Source organism: Sus scrofa, chromosome 5 (genome assembly GCF_054392235.1).
Source record: "Sus scrofa isolate SSC_HxYL_T2T_F1_AM1 chromosome 5, Sscrofa_HxYL_maternal_Yorkshire_Landrace_v2.0, whole genome shotgun sequence".
Taxonomy (NCBI): Eukaryota; Metazoa; Chordata; class Mammalia; order Artiodactyla; family Suidae; genus Sus; species Sus scrofa.
In genome coordinates, this window is record NC_139387.1 from 46,376,207 (window position 1) to 46,398,988 (window position 22,782).

Here is a 22,782-nt window from a genome sequence, read left to right on the forward strand (position 1 = left end):
GGGATGGCTGGGCAACACCGCGGTCCCTCCGACCTGAACCCGAATCGCCCGGGACACCTGGTAGACCCGGTGGGACATCGGGCCCGGGCCCAAGACACCCGGGACAGCAGGTCGACCGCGGGCCCTTGGACCCAAACTCGAGTCGCTTGGGAGAGTGGGTCGACACTGCGGGCACTCGGGCATTGGCCGAATGGGCACGGGAAAGCTGGCAGACCCCGCAGGACCCCGGCCACGGGCCCGAGTCGCCAAAGACATCAGGTCGACCTCGCGGGCAGTCGGACACGAGCGCGAGGACGCCGGGAATGCTGGTCAACCCCGTGGGCAGTCCCACCGAAGCATGTGTCGCCAGGGTCATCTGGTCGAACCCGTGGGCCCTCAGACACGGGCCCGTGTCACCCGGAGCTGGTCGTCACCGCGGGCATTCGGGCAAGGCCCGAGTCTTCCGGGACGCCTGTTCGACACCGCGGGCCCTGCGACCAGGGCCCAAGTCGCCCGGGGCAGCTGATCCATGCAGCGGGACATCTGGCACGGGCCCGAGGCGCCTGGGACAGCTGGTCGACCATGGGACCTGGGACCCGAACCGAGTCGCGCGGGAGAGTTTGTGGACACCGCGGGCCCTCGAGCACCGGCCCGAGTCGCCCAATACAGGTGGTCGAACCCGCGGGCCCTAGGACCTGGGCCCGAGTCCCCAGGGACCGCTGGTCGACCCCGGGGTCCATCAGACTCACGTGTGAGTCCCCTGGCACAGCTGTTCGACACCCAGGCCCTCAGGCACGGTCTCGAGTCGCCCGGGACAGCTGGTCAACACCGAGGGATTTCGGACACGGGCCCCAGGCGCCAGGGACTGCTGGTTGACCCCGCGGGCCATCAGAACAGGGCCTGAGTCGCGCGGGCCTGCTGGTGGACCGCGCGGGCCTTTGGACCCGGGCCAATATCGCCCGGGACATATGGTCGACCCCACGGGCCGTCGGACTCGAGTGCGATCTCCGGGGACACCTGGTCGAACCCACGTGCCCTCGGACACAGGCCCGAGTGCCTGGGACAGCTGGTCGACCACGCGGGCCTTCAGACACAGGCCCGAGTTGCCCGGGACGCCTGTTTGACACCATGCTCCCTCCCACCAGGCCCCAGTCGCCCAGGACAGCTGGTCGACCCCACGTAACCTAGGACGCAAGCGCGAGTGGTCCGGGACATCTGGTTGACACCGCAGGGCCTTGGGCCTGGGCCCGAGTCGCCCGGGACCCCTGGTGGACCCTGCAGGCCCTCGCACCCGGGCCCGAGTTGCCAAAACATCGGGGCGACCTCGTGGAACCTCGGACACGAGCGCGAGTCACCCAGGACTGCTGGTCCACCCTGCGGGCACTCGGACCAAAGCACGAATCACAGGGAAAACTGGTCGACCCCGTGGGCCTTCAGGAACGGGCCCGAGCCTCCGGGACAGCCTTTCGAGCCCGCAGGCCCTCGGAGCCGAACCCAAGTCAGCCAGGACAGCTGGTCGACCCCGCGGGCCTTAGGACCAAAGCGCCAGTCCCCCGGGACATCTGGTCGACACCGCGAGGCCTCGGGAATGGGCCCGAGTCGCCCAGGACAGCTGTTCGACCCCGTGGGCTCTCGGACATTGGCCCTAGTCGCCCGGGACGCCTGTTCGACACCCCGCTCCGTCCGACCAGGGCCCAAGTCCCCTGGGACAGCTGGTCGACCCTGGAGGATATCAGACACAGGCCCGAGTCGACCGGGAGATTTGGACGACACCGCGGGCCCTCGGGACCAGCCCGAGTCGCCCGGGAAAGGTTGTGGAACCCGCGGGCCCTCGGACATGGGCCCGACGTCCCCGGGACAGCTGGTCGACCCAGGGGGACATCGGGCATGGGCCCGAGTCGCCCGGTACAGATGGTCGACCGCAGGACCTCGGACACGGGCCCAAGTCACGCGGGTCTGCTGGTCGATCCCGCGGGCCCTCGGTCCCGGGCCCGAATGGCCAAAGACATCGGGTCGACCTCACGGGCCCTCGGACACAAGCGCGTGTTGCCTGGGACTGCTGGTCAACCCCGCGGGAACACGGACCCCAGCGTGAGTGGCCAGGGATAGCTGGTCGAACACGCGGGCCTTCAGACACGGGTCCGAGTCGCCCGGGGCAACTGGTGGATGCGGCTGGTCTTCGGGCCTGGGTAGAGTTCCCCGGGACAGCTGGTCGACACCACGGGATCCTGGACCCGGGCCTGAGTCCCCCTGGACAACTGGTCGACCCCGCGTGACATCTGGCACATGCCCAAGTCACCCGGGAAAGCAGGTAGGCTGCGGGACCTCGGACCCGAACTTGAGTCGCCTGGGAGAGGTGGTCCATACCACGGTCCCTCGGGCACAGGCCGGAGACGCCCGGGAAAGTCGGGCGACCCCAAGGGCCTTTGGACACAGGGCCAAAGTCGCCCGGGTCAGCTGGTCGACCCCGCGGTCCGTCGGTCCAAAGCGCGAGTGTCCCAGGAGAGCTGTGTGACACCGTGGGCCCTCGGAGCCAGGCCGGAGTCGCCTGGGACGTCTGGATGACCCCGCGGGGCATCGGGCATGTACTCGACTCGCCCTGGAGATCTGGTCGACCCCGCAGGCCCTCGGACCGGGTGCGAGTCGCCCGGGACCCCTGGTGGACCCTGCGGGCCCTCGGACCCGGGCCCGAGGGCCTGGAACATCTATCTGGTCGACACCGTGGGCCCTCGGACACGGGCCCGAGTCACGCGGGATAGCTGATCAATAATGCCGGGCCTCGGAACCGGGCCCGAGGTGCCCGAGACAGCTGGTCGACACCCCGGGCCCTGGGGCACGTGCCCGAGTCGCCCCGGAGAGCTGGTCGACCCCGCGGGCCATCGGACCCGAGCGCGATTTGCCCGGAAGAGCTTGTCGAACACATGGGCCCTCGGACCCAGGCCCGAGTGACCCGGGATGGCTGGGCAACACCGCGGTCCCTCCGACCTGAACCCGAATCGCCCGGGACACCTGGTAGACCCGGTGGGACATCGGGCCCGGGCCCAAGACGCCCGGGACAGCAGGTCGACCGAGGGCCCTTGGACCCAAACTCGAGTCGCTTGGGAGAGTGGGTCGACACTGCGGGCACTCGGGCATTGGCCGAATGGGCACGGGAAAGCTGGCAGACCCCGCAGGACCCCGGCCACGGGCCCGAGTCGCCAAAGACATCAGGTCGACCTCGCGGGCAGTCGGACACGAGCGCGAGGACGCCGGGAATGCTGGTCAACCCCGTGGGCAGTCCCACCGAAGCATGTGTCGCCAGGGTCATCTGGTCGAACCCGTGGGCCCTCAGACACGGGCCCGTGTCACCCGGAGCTGGTCGTCACCGCGGGCATTCGGGCAAGGCCCGAGTCTTCCGGGACGCCTGTTCGACACCGCGGGCCCTGCGACCAGGGCCCAAGTCGCCCGGGGCAGCTGATCCATGCAGCGGGACATCTGGCACGGGCCCGAGGCGCCTGGGACAGCTGGTCGACCATGGGACCTGGGACCCGAACCGAGTCGCGCGGGAGAGTTTGTGGACACCACGGGCCCTCGAGCACCGGCCCGAGTCGCCCAATACAGGTGGTCGAACCCGCGGGCCCTAGGACCTGGGCCCGAGTCCCCAGGGACCGCTGGTCGACCCCGGGGTCCATCAGACTCACATGTGAGTCCCCTGGCACAGCTGTTCGACACCCAGGCCCTCAGGCACGGTCTCGAGTCGCCCGGGACAGCTGGTCAACACCGAGGGATTTCGGACACGGGCCCCAGGCGCCAGGGACTGCTGGTTGACCCCGCGGGCCATCAGAACAGGGCCTGAGTCGCGCGGGCCTGCTGGTGGACCGCGCGGGCCTTTGGACCCGGGCCAATATCGCCCGGGACATATGGTCGACCCCACGGGCCGTCGGACTCGAGTGCGATCTCCGGGGACACCTGGTCGAACCCACGTGCCCTCGGACACAGGCCCGAGTGCCTGGGACAGCTGGTCGACCACGCGGGCCTTCAGACTCGGGCCCGAGTCCACCTGGACAGCTGGTCGACCCGGCGGGCCCTCGGACGCGGGCCCGAGTCCCCCGGGACAGCCTGTCGACACCGCATGCCCGTGGACCCGGGCCCGAGTCCCCCGGGACAGGTGGGCGACCCTGTGGGACCTCAGACCCGGGCCCGAGTTCCCTGGGAAAGCTGGTTGATACCGCGAGCATTCAGACCCAGGCCCGAGTCACCCGGGACATTTGGTCGAAACCGTGGGCCCTCGGAATCAGGCCGGAGTCGCCCGGGACAGCTGGTCGACCCCGCAGGTCCTCGGGCACGGGCCCGAGGCGCCAGGGAGGCCTGGTCGACACCGCAGTGCCTCCGACCAGGGCCCGAGTTGCCCGGGACTGCTGGTCGACCCCGCATGCACTCGGTCCCAAGCGCGAGTCACCAGGGACAGCTGGTTGACCCCGCGGGCCTTCAGACACGGGCCCGAGTTGCCCGGGACGCCTGTTTGACACCATGCTCCCTCCGACCAGGCCCCAGTCGCCCAGGACAGCTGGTCGACCCCACGTAACCTAGGACGCAAGCGCGAGTGGTCCGGGACATCTGGTTGACACCGCAGGGCCTTGGGCCTGGGCCCGAGTCGCCCGGGACCCCTGGTGGACCCTGCAGGCCCTCGCACCCGGGCCCGAGTTGCCAAAACATCGGGGCGACCTCGTGGAACCTCGGACACGAGCGCGAGTCACCCAGGACTGCTGGTCCACCCTGCGGGCACTCGGACCAAAGCACGAATCACAGGGAAAACTGGTCGACCCCGTGGGCCTTCAGGAACGGGCCCGAGCCTCCGGGACAGCCTTTCGAGCCCGCAGGCCCTCGGAGCCGAACCCAAGTCAGCCAGGACAGCTGGTCGACCCCGCGGGCCTTAGGACCGAAGCGCCAGTCCCCCGGGACATCTGGTCGACACCGCGAGGCCTCGGGAATGGGCCCGAGTCACCCAGGACAGCTGTTCGACCCCGTGGGCTCTCGGACATTGGCCCTAGTCGCCCGGGACGCCTGTTCGACACCCCGCTCCGTCCGACCAGGGCCCAAGTCCCCCGGGACAGCTGGTCGACCCTGGAGGATATCAGACACAGGCCCGAGTCGACCGGGAGATTTGGACGACACCGTGGGCCCTCGGGACCAGCCCGAGTCGCCCGGGAAAGGTTGTGGAACCCGCGGGCCCTCGGACATGGGCCCGACGTCCCCGGGACAGCTGGTCGACCCAACGGGACATCGGGCACGGGCCCGAGTCGCCCGGTACAGATGGTCGACCGCAGGACCTCGGACACGGGCCCAAGTTATGCTGGTCGATCCCGCGGGCCCTGGGTCCCGGGCCCGAATGGCCAAAGACATCGGGTCGACCTCCCGGGCCCTCGGACACAAGCGCGTGTTGCCCGGGACTGCTGGTCAACCCCGCGGGAACACGGACCCCAGCGTGAGTGGCCAGGGATAGCTGGTCGAACACGCGGGCCTTCAGACACGGGTCCGAGTCGCCCGGGGCAACTGGTGGATGCGGCTGGTCTTCGGGCCTGGGTAGAGTTCCCCGGGACAGCTGGTCGACACCACGGGATCCTGGACCCGGGCCTGAGTCCCCCTGGACAACTGGTCGACCCCGCGTGACATCTGGCACATGCCCAAGTCACCCGGGAAAGCAGGTAGGCTGCGGGACCTCGGACCCGAACTTGAGTCGCCTGGGAGAGGTGGTCCATACCACGGTCCCTCGGGCACAGGCCGGAGACGCCCGGGAAAGTCGGTCGATCCCAAGGGCCTTTGGACACAGGGCCAAAGTCGCCCGGGTCAGCTGGTCGACCCCGCGGTCCGTCGGTCCAAAGCGCGAGTGTCCCAGGAGAGCTGTGTGACACCGTGGGCCCTCGGAGCCAGGCCGGAGTCGCCTGGGACGTCTGGATGACCCCGCGGGGCATCGGGCATGTGCTCGACTCGCCCTGGAGATCTGGTCGACCCCGCAGGCCCTCGGACTCGAGTGCGATTCGCCCGGGACCCCTGGTGGACCCTGCGGGCCCTCGGACCCGGGCCCGAGGGCCTGGAACATCTGGTCGACACCGTGGGCCCTCGGACACGGGCCCGAGTCACGCGGGATAGCTGATCAATAATGCCGGGCCTCGGAACCGGGCCCGAGGTGCCCGAGACAGCTGGTCGACACCCCGGGCCCTGGGGCACGTGCCCGAGTCGCCCCGGAGAGCTGGTCGACCCCGCGGGCCATCGGACCCGAGCGCGATTTGCCCGGAAGAGCTTGTCGAACACATGGGCCCTCGGACCCAGGCCCGAGTGACCCGGGATGGCTGGGCAACACCGCGGTCCCTCCGACCTGAACCCGAATCGCCCGGGACACCTGGTAGACCCGGTGGGATATCGGGCCCAGGCCCAAGACACCCGGGACAGCAGGTCGACCGCGGGCCCTTGGACCCAAACTCGAGTCGCTTGGGAGAGTGGGTCGACACTGCGGGCACTCGGGCATTGGCCGAATGGGCACGGGAAAGCTGGCAGACCCCGCAGGACCCCGGCCACGGGCCCGAGTCGCCAAAGACATCAGGTCGACCTCGCGGGCAGTCGGACACGAGCGCGAGGACGCCGGGAATGCTGGTCAACCCCGTGGGCAGTCCCACCGAAGCATGTGTCGCCAGGGTCATCTGGTCGAACCCGTGGGCCCTCGGACACGGGCCCGTGTCACCCGGAGCTGGTCGTCACCGCGGGCATTCGGGCAAGGCCCGAGTCTTCCGGGACGCCTGTTCGACACCGCGGGCCCTGCGACCAGGGCCCAAGTCGCCCGGGGCAGCTGATCCATGCAGCGGGACATCTGGCACGGGCCCGAGGCGCCTGGGACAGCTGGTCGACCATGGGACCTGGGACCCGAACCGAGTCGCGCGGGAGAGTTTGTGGACACCGCGGGCCCTCGAGCACCGGCCCGAGTCGCCCAATACAGGTGGTCGAACCCGCGGGCCCTAGGACCAGGGCCCGAGTCCCCAGGGACCGCTGGTCGACCCCAGGGTCCATCAGACTCACGTGTGAGTCCCCTGGCACAGCTGTTCGTCACCCAGGCCCTCAGGCACGGTCTCGAGTCGCCCGGGACAGCTGGTCAACACCGAGGGATTTCGGACACGGGCCCCAGGCGCCAGGGACTGCTGGTTGACCCCGCGGGCCATCAGAACAGGGCCTGAGTCGCGCGGGCCTGCTGGTGGACCGCGCGGGCCTTTGGACCCGGGCCAATATCGCCCGGGACATATGGTCGACCCCACGGGCCGTCGGACTCGAGTGCGATCTCCGGGGACACCTGGTCGAACCCACGTGCCCTCGGACACAGGCCCGAGTGCCTGGGACAGCTGGTCGACCACGCGGGCCTTCAGACACGGGCCCGAGTTGCCCGGGACGCCTGTTTGACACCATGCTCCCTCCCACCAGGCCCCAGTCGCCCAGGACAGCTGGTCGACCCCACGTAACCTAGGACGCAAGCGCGAGTGGTCCGGGACATCTGGTTGACACCGCAGGGCCTTGGGCCTGGGCCCGAGTCGCCCGGGACCCCTGGTGGACCCTGCAGGCCCTCGCACCCGGGCCCGAGTTGCCAAAACATCGGGGCGACCTCGTGGAACCTCGGACACGAGCGCGAGTCACCCAGGACTGCTGGTCCACCCTGCGGGCACTCGGACCAAAGCACGAATCACAGGGAAAACTGGTCGACCCCGTGGGCCTTCAGGAACGGGCCCGAGCCTCCGGGACAGCCTTTCGAGCCCGCAGGCCCTCGGAGCCGAACCCAAGTCAGCCAGGACAGCTGGTCGACCCCGCGGGCCTTAGGACCGAAGCGCCAGTCCCCCGGGACATCTGGTCGACACCGCGAGGCCTCGGGAATGGGCCCGAGTCGCCCAGGACAGCTGTTCGACCCCGTGGGCTCTCGGACATTGGCCCTAGTCGCCCGGGACGCCTGTTCGACACCCCGCTCCGTCCGACCAGGGCCCAAGTCCCCCGGGACAGCTGGTCGACCCTGGAGGATATCAGACACAGGCCCGAGTCGACCGGGAGATTTGGACGACACCGCGGGCCCTCGGGACCAGCCCGAGTCGCCCGGGAAAGGTTGTGGAACCCGCGGGCCCTCGGACATGGGCCCGACGTCCCCGGGACAGCTGGTCGACCCAACGGGACATCGGGCACGGGCCCGAGTCGCCCGGTACAGATGGTCGACCGCAGGACCTCGGACACGGGCCCAAGTTATGCTGGTCGATCCCGCGGGCCCTGGGTCCCGGGCCCGAATGGCCAAAGACATCGGGTCGACCTCCCGGGCCCTCGGACACAAGCGCGTGTTGCCCGGGACTGCTGGTCAACCCCGCGGGAACACGGACCCCAGCGTGAGTGGCCAGGGATAGCTGGTCGAACACGCGGGCCTTCAGACACGGGTCCGAGTCGCCCGGGGCAACTGGTGGATGCGGCTGGTCTTCGGGCCTGGGTAGAGTTCCCCGGGACAGCTGGTCGACACCACGGGATCCTGGACCCGGGCCTGAGTCCCCCTGGACAACTGGTCGACCCCGCGTGACATCTGGCACATGCCCAAGTCACCCGGGAAAGCAGGTAGGCTGCGGGACCTCGGACCCGAACTTGAGTCGCCTGGGAGAGGTGGTCCATACCACGGTCCCTCGGGCACAGGCCGGAGACGCCCGGGAAAGTCGGTCGATCCCAAGGGCCTTTGGACACAGGGCCAAAGTCGCCCGGGTCAGCTGGTCGACCCCGCGGTCCGTCGGTCCAAAGCGCGAGTGTCCCAGGAGAGCTGTGTGACACCGTGGGCCCTCGGAGCCAGGCCGGAGTCGCCTGGGACGTCTGGATGACCCCGCGGGGCATCGGGCATGTGCTCGACTCGCCCTGGAGATCTGGTCGACCCCGCAGGCCCTCGGACTCGAGTGCGATTCGCCCGGGACCCCTGGTGGACCCTGCGGGCCCTCGGACCCGGGCCCGAGGGCCTGGAACATCTGGTCGACACCGTGGGCCCTCGGACACGGGCCCGAGTCACGCGGGATAGCTGATCAATAATGCCGGGCCTCGGAACCGGGCCCGAGGTGCCCGAGACAGCTGGTCGACACCCCGGGCCCTGGGGCACGTGCCCGAGTCGCCCCGGAGAGCTGGTCGACCCCGCGGGCCATCGGACCCGAGCGCGATTTGCCCGGAAGAGCTTGTCGAACACATGGGCCCTCGGACCCAGGCCCGAGTGACCCGGGATGGCTGGGCAACACCGCGGTCCCTCCGACCTGAACCCGAATCGCCCGGGACACCTGGTAGACCCGGTGGGATATCGGGCCCAGGCCCAAGACACCCGGGACAGCAGGTCGACCGCGGGCCCTTGGACCCAAACTCGAGTCGCTTGGGAGAGTGGGTCGACACTGCGGGCACTCGGGCATTGGCCGAATGGGCACGGGAAAGCTGGCAGACCCCGCAGGACCCCGGCCACGGGCCCGAGTCGCCAAAGACATCAGGTCGACCTCGCGGGCAGTCGGACACGAGCGCGAGGACGCCGGGAATGCTGGTCAACCCCGTGGGCAGTCCCACCGAAGCATGTGTCGCCAGGGTCATCTGGTCGAACCCGTGGGCCCTCGGACACGGGCCCGTGTCACCCGGAGCTGGTCGTCACCGCGGGCATTCGGGCAAGGCCCGAGTCTTCCGGGACGCCTGTTCGACACCGCGGGCCCTGCGACCAGGGCCCAAGTCGCCCGGGGCAGCTGATCCATGCAGCGGGACATCTGGCACGGGCCCGAGGCGCCTGGGACAGCTGGTCGACCATGGGACCTGGGACCCGAACCGAGTCGCGCGGGAGAGTTTGTGGACACCGCGGGCCCTCGAGCACCGGCCCGAGTCGCCCAATACAGGTGGTCGAACCCGCGGGCCCTAGGACCTGGGCCCGAGTCCCCAGGGACCGCTGGTCGACCCCAGGGTCCATCAGACTCACGTGTGAGTCCCCTGGCACAGCTGTTCGTCACCCAGGCCCTCAGGCACGGTCTCGAGTCGCCCGGGACAGCTGGTCAACACCGAGGGATTTCGGACACGGGCCCCAGGCGCCAGGGACTGCTGGTTGACCCCGCGGGCCATCAGAACAGGGCCTGAGTCGCGCGGGCCTGCTGGTGGACCGCGCGGGCCTTTGGACCCGGGCCAATATCGCCCGGGACATATGGTCGACCCCACGGGCCGTCGGACTCGAGTGCGATCTCCGGGGACACCTGGTCGAACCCACGTGCCCTCGGACACAGGCCCGAGTGCCTGGGACAGCTGGTCGACCACGCGGGCCTTCAGACACGGGCCCGAGTTGCCCGGGACGCCTGTTTGACACCATGCTCCCTCCCACCAGGCCCCAGTCGCCCAGGACAGCTGGTCGACCCCACGTAACCTAGGACGCAAGCGCGAGTGGTCCGGGACATCTGGTTGACACCGCAGGGCCTTGGGCCTGGGCCCGAGTCGCCCGGGACCCCTGGTCGACCCTGCAGGCCCTCGCACCCGGGCCCGAGTTGCCAAAACATCGGGGCGACCTCGTGGAACCTCGGACACGAGCGCGAGTCACCCAGGACTGCTGGTCCACCCTGCGGGCACTCGGACCAAAGCACGAATCACAGGGAAAACTGGTCGACCCCGTGGGCCTTCAGGAACGGGCCCGAGCCTCCGGGACAGCCTTTCGAGCCCGCAGGCCCTCGGAGCCGAACCCAAGTCAGCCAGGACAGCTGGTCGACCCCGCGGGCCTTAGGACCGAAGCGCCAGTCCCCCGGGACATCTGGTCGACACCGCGAGGCCTCGGGAATGGGCCCGAGTCGCCCAGGACAGCTGTTCGACCCCGTGGGCTCTCGGACATTGGCCCTAGTCGCCCGGGACGCCTGTTCGACACCCCGCTCCGTCCGACCAGGGCCCAAGTCCCCTGGGACAGCTGGTCGACCCTGGAGGATATCAGACACAGGCCCGAGTCGACCGGGAGATTTGGACGACACCGCGGGCCCTCGGGACCAGCCCGAGTCGCCCGGGAAAGGTTGTGGAACCCGCGGGCCCTCGGACATGGGCCCGACGTCCCCGGGACAGCTGGTCGACCCAGGGGGACATCGGGCATGGGCCCGAGTCGCCCGGTACAGATGGTCGACCGCAGGACCTCGGACACGGGCCCAAGTCACGCGGGTCTGCTGGTCGATCCCGCGGGCCCTCGGTCCCGGGCCCGAATGGCCAAAGACATCGGGTCGACCTCACGGGCCCTCGGACACAAGCGCGTGTTGCCCGGGACTGCTGGTCAACCCCGCGGGAACACGGACCCCAGCGTGAGTGGCCAGGGATAGCTGGTCGAACACGCGGGCCTTCAGACACGGGTCCGAGTCGCCCGGGGCAACTGGTGGATGCGGCTGGTCTTCGGGCCTGGGTAGAGTTCCCCGGGACAGCTGGTCGACACCACGGGATCCTGGACCCGGGCCTGAGTCCCCCTGGACAACTGGTCGACCCCGCGTGACATCTGGCACATGCCCAAGTCACCCGGGAAAGCAGGTAGGCTGCGGGACCTCGGACCCGAACTTGAGTCGCCTGGGAGAGGTGGTCCATACCACGGTCCCTCGGGCACAGGCCGGAGACGCCCGGGAAAGTCGGGCGACCCCAAGGGCCTTTGGACACAGGGCCAAAGTCGCCCGGGTCAGCTGGTCGACCCCGCGGTCCGTCGGTCCAAAGCGCGAGTGTCCCAGGAGAGCTGTGTGACACCGTGGGCCCTCGGAGCCAGGCCGGAGTCGCCTGGGACGTCTGGATGACCCCGCGGGGCATCGGGCATGTGCTCGACTCGCCCTGGAGATCTGGTCGACCCCGCAGGCCCTCGGACTCGAGTGCGATTCGCCCGGGACCCCTGGTGGACCCTGCGGGCCCTCGGACCCGGGCCCGAGGGCCTGGAACATCTGGTCGACACCGTGGGCCCTCGGACACGGGCCCGAGTCACGCGGGATAGCTGATCAATAATGCCGGGCCTCGGAACCGGGCCCGAGGTGCCCGAGACAGCTGGTCGACACCCCGGGCCCTGGGGCACGTGCCCGAGTCGCCCCGGAGAGCTGGTCGACCCCGCGGGCCATCGGACCCGAGCGCGATTTGCCCGGAAGAGCTTGTCGAACACATGGGCCCTCGGACCCAGGCCCGAGTGACCCGGGATGGCTGGGCAACACCGCGGTCCCTCCGACCTGAACCCGAATCGCCCGGGACACCTGGTAGACCCGGTGGGACATCGGGCCCGGGCCCAAGACACCCGGGACAGCAGGTCGACCGCGGGCCCTTGGACCCAAACTCGAGTCGCTTGGGAGAGTGGGTCGACACTGCGGGCACTCGGGCATTGGCCGAATGGGCACGGGAAAGCTGGCAGACCCCGCAGGACCCCGGCCACGGGCCCGAGTCGCCAAAGACATCAGGTCGACCTCGCGGGCAGTCGGACACGAGCGCGAGGACGCCGGGAATGCTGGTCAACCCCGTGGGCAGTCCCACCGAAGCATGTGTCGCCAGGGTCATCTGGTCGAACCCGTGGGCCCTCGGACACGGGCCCGTGTCACCCGGAGCTGGTCGTCACCGCGGGCATTCGGGCAAGGCCCGAGTCTTCCGGGACGCCTGTTCGACACCGCGGGCCCTGCGACCAGGGCCCAAGTCGCCCGGGGCAGCTGATCCATGCAGCGGGACATCTGGCACGGGCCCGAGGCGCCTGGGACAGCTGGTCGACCATGGGACCTGGGACCCGAACCGAGTCGCGCGGGAGAGTTTGTGGACACCGCGGGCCCTCGAGCACCGGCCCGAGTCGCCCAATACAGGTGGTCGAACCCGCGGGCCCTAGGACCTGGGCCCGAGTCCCCAGGGACCGCTGGTCGACCCCAGGGTCCATCAGACTCACGTGTGAGTCCCCTGGCACAGCTGTTCGTCACCCAGGCCCTCAGGCACGGTCTCGAGTCGCCCGGGACAGCTGGTCAACACCGAGGGATTTCGGACACGGGCCCCAGGCGCCAGGGACTGCTGGTTGACCCCGCGGGCCATCAGAACAGGGCCTGAGTCGCGCGGGCCTGCTGGTGGACCGCGCGGGCCTTTGGACCCGGGCCAATATCGCCCGGGACATATGGTCGACCCCACGGGCCGTCGGACTCGAGTGCGATCTCCGGGGACACCTGGTCGAACCCACGTGCCCTCGGACACAGGCCCGAGTGCCTGGGACAGCTGGTCGACCACGCGGGCCTTCAGACTCGGGACCGAGTCCACCTGGACAGCTGGTCGACCCGGCGGGCCCTCGGACGCGGGCCCGAGTCCCCCGGGACAGCCTATCGACACCGCATGCCCGTGGACCCGGGCCCGAGTCCCCCGGGACAGGTGGGCGACCCTGTGGGACCTCAGACCCGGGCCCGAGTTCCCTGGGAAAGCTGGTTGATACCGCGAGCATTCAGACCCAGGCCCGAGTCACCCGGGACATTTGGTCGAAACCGTGGGCCCTCGGAATCAGGCCGGAGTCGCCCGGGACAGCTGGTCGACCCCGCAGGTCCTCGGGCATGGGCCCGAGGTGCCATGGAGGCCTGGTCGACACCGCAGTGCCTCCGACCAGGGCCCGAGTTGCCCGGGACTGCTGGTCGACCCCGCATGCACTCGGTCCCAAGCGCGAGTCACCAGGGACAGCTGGTTGACCCCGCGGGCCTTCAGACACGGGCCCGAGTTGCCCGGGACGCCTGTTTGACACCATGCTCCCTCCCACCAGGCCCCAGTCGCCCAGGACAGCTGGTCGACCCCACGTAACCTAGGACGCAAGCGCGAGTGGTCCGGGACATCTGGTTGACACCGCAGGGCCTTGGGCCTGGGCCCGAGTCGCCCGGGACCCCTGGTGGACCCTGCAGGCCCTCGCACCCGGGCCCGAGTTGCCAAAACATCGGGGCGACCTCGTGGAACCTCGGACACGAGCGCGAGTCACCCAGGACTGCTGGTCCACCCTGCGGGCACTCGGACCAAAGCACGAATCACAGGGAAAACTGGTCGACCCCGTGGGCCTTCAGGAACGGGCCCGAGCCTCCGGGACAGCCTTTCGAGCCCGCAGGCCCTCGGAGCCGAACCCAAGTCAGCCAGGACAGCTGGTCGACCCCGCGGGCCTTAGGACCGAAGCGCCAGTCCCCCGGGACATCTGGTCGACACCGCGAGGCCTCGGGAATGGGCCCGAGTCACCCAGGACAGCTGTTCGACCCCGTGGGCTCTCGGACATTGGCCCTAGTCGCCCGGGACGCCTGTTCGACACCCCGCTCCGTCCGACCAGGGCCCAAGTCCCCCGGGACAGCTGGTCGACCCTGGAGGATATCAGACACAGGCCCGAGTCGACCGGGAGATTTGGACGACACCGCGGGCCCTCGGGACCAGCCCGAGTCGCCCGGGAAAGGTTGTGGAACCCGCGGGCCCTCGGACATGGGCCCGACGTCCCCGGGACAGCTGGTCGACCCAACGGGACATCGGGCACGGGCCCGAGTCGCCCGGTACAGATGGTCGACCGCAGGACCTCGGACACGGGCCCAAGTTATGCTGGTCGATCCCGCGGGCCCTGGGTCCCGGGCCCGAATGGCCAAAGACATCGGGTCGACCTCCCGGGCCCTCGGACACAAGCGCGTGTTGCCCGGGACTGCTGGTCAACCCCGCGGGAACACGGACCCCAGCGTGAGTGGCCAGGGATAGCTGGTCGAACACGCGGGCCTTCAGACACGGGTCCGAGTCGCCCGGGGCAACTGGTGGATGCGGCTGGTCTTCGGGCCTGGGTAGAGTTCCCCGGGACAGCTGGTCGACACCACGGGATCCTGGACCCGGGCCTGAGTCCCCCTGGACAACTGGTCGACCCCGCGTGACATCTGGCACATGCCCAAGTCACCCGGGAAAGCAGGTAGGCTGCGGGACCTCGGACCCGAACTTGAGTCGCCTGGGAGAGGTGGTCCATACCACGGTCCCTCGGGCACAGGCCGGAGACGCCCGGGAAAGTCGGTCGATCCCAAGGGCCTTTGGACACAGGGCCAAAGTCGCCCGGGTCAGCTGGTCGACCCCGCGGTCCGTCGGTCCAAAGCGCGAGTGTCCCAGGAGAGCTGTGTGACACCGTGGGCCCTCGGAGCCAGGCCGGAGTCGCCTGGGACGTCTGGATGACCCCGCGGGGCATCGGGCATGTGCTCGACTCGCCCTGGAGATCTGGTCGACCCCGCAGGCCCTCGGACTCGAGTGCGATTCGCCCGGGACCCCTGGTGGACCCTGCGGGCCCTCGGACCCGGGCCCGAGGGCCTGGAACATCTGGTCGACACCGTGGGCCCTCGGACACGGGCCCGAGTCACGCGGGATAGCTGATCAATAATGCCGGGCCTCGGAACCGGGCCCGAGGTGCCCGAGACAGCTGGTCGACACCCCGGGCCCTGGGGCACGTGCCCGAGTCGCCCCGGAGAGCTGGTCGACCCCGCGGGCCATCGGACCCGAGCGCGATTTGCCCGGAAGAGCTTGTCGAACACATGGGCCCTCGGACCCAGGCCCGAGTGACCCGGGATGGCTGGGCAACACCGCGGTCCCTCCGACCTGAACCCGAATCGCCCGGGACACCTGGTAGACCCGGTGGGATATCGGGCCCAGGCCCAAGACACCCGGGACAGCAGGTCGACCGCGGGCACTTGGACCCAAACTCGAGTCGCTTGGGAGAGTGGGTCGACACTGCGGGCACTCGGGCATTGGCCGAATGGGCACGGGAAAGCTGGCAGACCCCGCAGGACCCCGGCCACGGGCCCGAGTCGCCAAAGACATCAGGTCGACCTCGCGGGCAGTCGGACACGAGCGCGAGGACGCCGGGAATGCTGGTCAACCCCGTGGGCAGTCCCACCGAAGCATGTGTCGCCAGGGTCATCTGGTCGAACCCGTGGGCCCTCGGACACGGGCCCGTGTCACCCGGAGCTGGTCGTCACCGCGGGCATTCGGGCAAGGCCCGAGTCTTCCGGGACGCCTGTTCGACACCGCGGGCCCTGCGACCAGGGCCCAAGTCGCCCGGGGCAGCTGATCCATGCAGCGGGACATCTGGCACGGGCCCGAGGCGCCTGGGACAGCTGGTCGACCATGGGACCTGGGACCCGAACCGAGTCGCGCGGGAGAGTTTGTGGACACCGCGGGCCCTCGAGCACCGGCCCGAGTCGCCCAATACAGGTGGTCGAACCCGCGGGCCCTAGGACCTGGGCCCGAGTCCCCAGGGACCGCTGGTCGACCCCAGGGTCCATCAGACTCACGTGTGAGTCCCCTGGCACAGCTGTTCGTCACCCAGGCCCTCAGGCACGGTCTCGAGTCGCCCGGGACAGCTGGTCAACACCGAGGGATTTCGGACACGGGCCCCAGGCGCCAGGGACTGCTGGTTGACCCCGCGGGCCATCAGAACAGGGCCTGAGTCGCGCGGGCCTGCTGGTGGACCGCGCGGGCCTTTGGACCCGGGCCAATATCGCCCGGGACATATGGTCGACCCCACGGGCCGTCGGACTCGAGTGCGATCTCCGGGGACACCTGGTCGAACCCACGTGCCCTCGGACACAGGCCCGAGTGCCTGGGACAGCTGGTCGACCACGCGGGCCTTCAGACACGGGCCCGAGTTGCCCGGGACGCCTGTTTGACACCATGCTCCCTCCCACCAGGCCCCAGTCGCCCAGGACAGCTGGTCGACCCCACGTAACCTAGGACGCAAGCGCGAGTGGTCCGGGACATCTGGTTGACACCGCAGGGCCTTGGGCCTGGGCCCGAGTCGCCCGGGACCCCTGGTGGACCCTGCAGGCCCTCGCACCCGGGCCCGAGTTGCCAAAACATCGGGGCGACCTCGTGGAACCTCGGACACGAGCGCGAGTCACCCAGGACTGCTGGTCCACCCTGCGGGCACTCGGACCAAAGCACGAATCACAGGGAAAACTGGTCGACCCCGTGGGCCTTCAGGAACGGGCCCGAGCCTCCGGGACAGCCTTTCGAGCCCGCAGGCCCTCGGAGCCGAACCCAAGTCAGCCAGGACAGCTGGTCGACCCCGCGGGCCTTAGGACCGAAGCGCCAGTCCCCCGGGACATCTGGTCGACACCGCGAGGCCTCGGGAATGGGCCCGAGTCGCCCAGGACAGCTGTTCGACCCCGTGGGCTCTCGGACATTGGCCCTAGTCGCCCGGGACGCCTGTTCGACACCCCGCTCCGTCCGACCAGGGCCCAAGTCCCCCGGGACAGCTGGTCGACCCTGGAGGATATCAGACACAGGCCCGAGTCGACCGGGAGATTTGGACGACACCGCGGGCCCTCGGGACCAGCCCGAGTCGCCCGGGAAAGGTTGTGGAACCCGCGGGCCCTCGGACATGGGCCCGACGTCCCCGGGACAGCTGGTCGACCCAACGGGACATCGGGCACGGGCCCGAGTCGCCCGGTACAGATGGTCGACCGCAGGACCTCGGACACGGGCCCAAGTTATGCTGGTCGATCCCGCGGGCCCTGGGTCCCGGGCCCGAATGGCCAAAGACATCGGGTCGACCTCCCGGGCCCTCGGACACAAGCGCGTGTTGCCCGGGACTGCTGGTCAACCCCGCGGGAACACGGACCCCAGCGTGAGTGGCCAGGGATAGCTGGTCGAACACGCGGGCCTTCAGACACGGGTCCGAGTCGCCCGGGGCAACTGGTGGATGCGGCTGGTCTTCGGGCCTGGGTAGAGTTCCCCGGGACAGCTGGTCGACACCACGGGATCCTGGACCCGGGCCTGAGTCCCCCTGGACAACTGGTCGACCCCGCGTGACATCTGGCACATGCCCAAGTCACCCGGGAAAGCAGGTAGGCTGCGGGACCTCGGACCCGAACTTGAGTCGCCTGGGAGAGGTGGTCCATACCACGGTCCCTCGGGCACAGGCCGGAGACGCCCGGGAAAGTCGGTCGATCCCAAGGGCCTTTGGACACAGGGCCAAAGTCGCCCGGGTCAGCTGGTCGACCCCGCGGTCCGTCGGTCCAAAGCGCGAGTGTCCCAGGAGAGCTGTGTGACACCGTGGGCCCTCGGAGCCAGGCCGGAGTCGCCTGGGACGTCTGGATGACCCCGCGGGGCATCGGGCATGTGCTCGACTCGCCCTGGAGATCTGGTCGACCCCGCAGGCCCTCGGACTCGAGTGCGATTCGCCCGGGACCCCTGGTGGACCCTGCGGGCCCTCGGACCCGGGCCCGAGGGCCTGGAACATCTGGTCGACACCGTGGGCCCTCGGACACGGGCCCGAGTCACGCGGGATAGCTGATCAATAATGCCGGGCCTCGGAACCGGGCCCGAGGTGCCCGAGACAGCTGGTCGACACCCCGGGCCCTGGGGCACGTGCCCGAGTCGCCCCGGAGAGCTGGTCGACCCCGCGGGCCATCGGACCCGAGCGCGATTTGCCCGGAAGAGCTTGTCGAACACATGGGCCCTCGGACCCAGGCCCGAGTGACCCGGGATGGCTGGGCAACACCGCGGTCCCTCCGACCTGAACCCGAATCGCCCGGGACACCTGGTAGACCCGGTGGGATATCGGGCCCAGGCCCAAGACACCCGGGACAGCAGGTCGACCGCGGGCACTTGGACCCAAACTCGAGTCGCTTGGGAGAGTGGGTCGACACTGCGGGCACTCGGGCATTGGCCGAATGGGCACGGGAAAGCTGGCAGACCCCGCAGGACCCCGGCCACGGGCCCGAGTCGCCAAAGACATCAGGTCGACCTCGCGGGCAGTCGGACACGAGCGCGAGGACGCCGGGAATGCTGGTCAACCCCGTGGGCAGTCCCACCGAAGCATGTGTCGCCAGGGTCATCTGGTCGAACCCGTGGGCCCTCGGACACGGGCCCGTGTCACCCGGAGCTGGTCGTCACCGCGGGCATTCGGGCAAGGCCCGAGTCTTCCGGGACGCCTGTTCGACACCGCGGGCCCTGCGACCAGGGCCCAAGTCGCCCGGGGCAGCTGATCCATGCAGCGGGACATCTGGCACGGGCCCGAGGCGCCTGGGACAGCTGGTCGACCATGGGACCTGGGACCCGAACCGAGTCGCGCGGGAGAGTTTGTGGACACCGCGGGCCCTCGAGCACCGGCCCGAGTCGCCCAATACAGGTGGTCGAACCCGCGGGCCCTAGGACCTGGGCCCGAGTCCCCAGGGACCGCTGGTCGACCCCAGGGTCCATCAGACTCACGTGTGAGTCCCCTGGCACAGCTGTTCGTCACCCAGGCCCTCAGGCACGGTCTCGAGTCGCCCGGGACAGCTGGTCAACACCGAGGGATTTCGGACACGGGCCCCAGGCGCCAGGGACTGCTGGTTGACCCCGCGGGCCATCAGAACAGGGCCTGAGTCGCGCGGGCCTGCTGGTGGACCGCGCGGGCCTTTGGACCCGGGCCAATATCGCCCGGGACATATGGTCGACCCCACGGGCCGTCGGACTCGAGTGCGATCTCCGGGGACACCTGGTCGAACCCACGTGCCCTCGGACACAGGCCCGAGTGCCTGGGACAGCTGGTCGACCACGCGGGCCTTCAGACACGGGCCCGAGTTGCCCGGGACGCCTGTTTGACACCATGCTCCCTCCCACCAGGCCCCAGTCGCCCAGGACAGCTGGTCGACCCCACGTAACCTAGGACGCAAGCGCGAGTGGTCCGGGACATCTGGTTGACACCGCAGGGCCTTGGGCCTGGGCCCGAGTCGCCCGGGACCCCTGGTGGACCCTGCAGGCCCTCGCACCCGGGCCCGAGTTGCCAAAACATCGGGGCGACCTCGTGGAACCTCGGACACGAGCGCGAGTCACCCAGGACTGCTGGTCCACCCTGCGGGCACTCGGACCAAAGCACGAATCACAGGGAAAACTGGTCGACCCCGTGGGCCTTCAGGAACGGGCCCGAGCCTCCGGGACAGCCTTTCGAGCCCGCAGGCCCTCGGAGCCGAACCCAAGTCAGCCAGGACAGCTGGTCGACCCCGCGGGCCTTAGGACCAAAGCGCCAGTCCCCCGGGACATCTGGTCGACACCGCGAGGCCTCGGGAATGGGCCCGAGTCGCCCAGGACAGCTGTTCGACCCCGTGGGCTCTCGGACATTGGCCCTAGTCGCCCGGGACGCCTGTTCGACACCCCGCTCCGTCCGACCAGGGCCCAAGTCCCCCGGGACAGCTGGTCGACCCTGGAGGATATCAGACACAGGCCCGAGTCGACCGGGAGATTTGGACGACACCGCGGGCCCTCGGGACCAGCCCGAGTCGCCCGGGAAAGGTTGTGGAACCCGCGGGCCCTCGGACATGGGCCCGACGTCCCCGGGACAGCTGGTCGACCCAGGGGGACATCGGGCATGGGCCCGAGTCGCCCGGTACAGATGGTCGACCGCAGGACCTCGGACACGGGCCCAAGTCACGCGGGTCTGCTGGTCGATCCCGCGGGCCCTCGGTCCCGGGCCCGAATGGCCAAAGACATCGGGTCGACCTCACGGGCCCTCGGACACAAGCGCGTGTTGCCCGGGACTGCTGGTCAACCCCGCGGGAACACGGACCCCAGCGTGAGTGGCCAGGGATAGCTGGTCGAACACGCGGGCCTTCAGACACGGGTCCGAGTCGCCCGGGGCAACTGGTGGATGCGGCTGCTCTTCGGGCCTGGGTAGAGTTCCCCGGGACAGCTGGTCGACACCACGGGATCCTGGACCCGGGCCTGAGTCCCCCTGGACAACTGGTCGACCCCGCGTGACATCTGGCACATGCCCAAGTCACCCGGGAAAGCAGGTAGGCTGCGGGACCTCGGACCCGAACTTGAGTCGCCTGGGAGAGGTGGTCCATACCACGGTCCCTCGGGCACAGGCCGGAGACGCCCGGGAAAGTCGGGCGACCCCAAGGGCCTTTGGACACAGGGCCAAAGACGCCCGGGTCATCTGGTCGACCCCGCGGTCCGTCGGTCCAAAGCGCGAGTGTCCCAGGAGAGCTGTGTGACACCGTGGGCCCTCGGAGCCAGGCCGGAGTCGCCTGGGACGTCTGGATGACCCCGCGGGGCATCGGGCATGTACTCGACTCGCCCTGGAGATCTGGTCGACCCCGCAGGCCCTCGGACTCGAGTGCGAGTCGCCCGGGACCCCTGGTGGACCCTGCGGGCCCTCGGACCCGGGCCCGAGGGCCTGGAACATCTGGTCGACACCGTGGGCCCTCGGACACGGGCCCGAGTCACGCGGGATAGCTGATCAATAATGCCGGGCCTCGGAACCGGGCCCGAGGTGCCCGAGACAGCTGGTCGACACCCCGGGCCCTGGGGCACGTGCCCGAGTCGCCCCGGAGAGCTGGTCGACCCCGCGGGCCATCGGACCCGAGCGCGATTTGCCCGGAAGAGCTTGTCGAACACATGGGCCCTCGGACCCAGGCCCGAGTGACCCGGGATGGCTGGGCAACACCGCGGTCCCTCCGACCTGAACCCAAATCGCCCGGGACACCTGGTAGACCCGGTGGGACATCGGGCCCGGGCCCAAGACACCCGGGACAGCAGGTCGACCGCGGGCCCTTGGACCCAAACTCGAGTCGCTTGGGAGAGTGGGTCGACACTGCGGGCACTCGGGCATTGGCCGAATGGGCACGGGAAAGCTGGCAGACCCCGCAGGACCCCGGCCACGGGCCCGAGTCGCCAAAGACATCAGGTCGACCTCGCGGGCAGTCGGACACGAGCGCGAGGACGCCGGGAATGCTGGTCAACCCCGTGGGCAGTCCCACCGAAGCATGTGTCGCCAGGGTCATCTGGTCGAACCCGTGGGCCCTCGGACACGGGCCCGTGTCACCCGGAGCTGGTCGTCACCGCGGGCATTCGGGCAAGGCCCGAGTCTTCCGGGACGCCTGTTCGACACCGCGGGCCCTGCGACCAGGGCCCAAGTCGCCCGGGGCAGCTGATCCATGCAGCGGGACATCTGGCACGGGCCCGAGGCGCCTGGGACAGCTGGTCGACCATGGGACCTGGGACCCGAACCGAGTCGCGCGGGAGAGTTTGTCGACACCGCGGGCCCTCGAGCACCGGCCCGAGTCGCCCAATACAGGTGGTCGAACCCGCGGGCCCTAGGACCTGGGCCCGAGTCCCCAGGGACCGCTGGTCGACCCCGGGGTCCATCAGACTCACGTGTGAGTCCCCTGGCACAGCTGTTCGACACCCAGGCCCTCAGGCACGGTCTCGAGTCGCCCGGGACAGCTGGTCAACACGGAGGGATTTCGGACACGGGCCCCAGGCGCCAGGGACTGCTGGTTGACCCCGCGGGCCATCAGAACAGGGCCTGAGTCGCGCGGGCCTGCTGGTGGACCGCGCGGGCCTTTGGACCCGGGCCAATATCGCCCGGGACATATGGTCGACCCCACGGGCTGTCGGACTCGAGTGCGATCTCCGGGGACACCTGGTCGAACCCACGTGCCCTCGGACACAGGCCCGAGTGCCTGGGACAGCTGGTCGACCACGCGGGCCTTCAGACTCGGGACCGAGTCCACCTGGACAGCTGGTCGACCCGGCGGGCCCTCGGACGCGGGCCCGAGTCCCCCGGGACAGCCTGTCGACACCGCATGCCCGTGGACCCGGGCCCGAGTCCCCCGGGACAGGTGGGCGACCCTGTGGGACCTCAGACCCGGGCCCGAGTTCCCTGGGAAAGCTGGTTGATACCGCGAGCATTCAGACCCAGGCCCGAGTCACCCGGGACATTTGGTCGAAACCGTGGGCCCTCGGAATCAGGCCGGAGTCGCCCGGGACAGCTGGTCGACCCCGCAGGTCCTCGGGCATGGGCCCGAGGTGCCATGGAGGCCTGGTCGACACCGCAGTGCC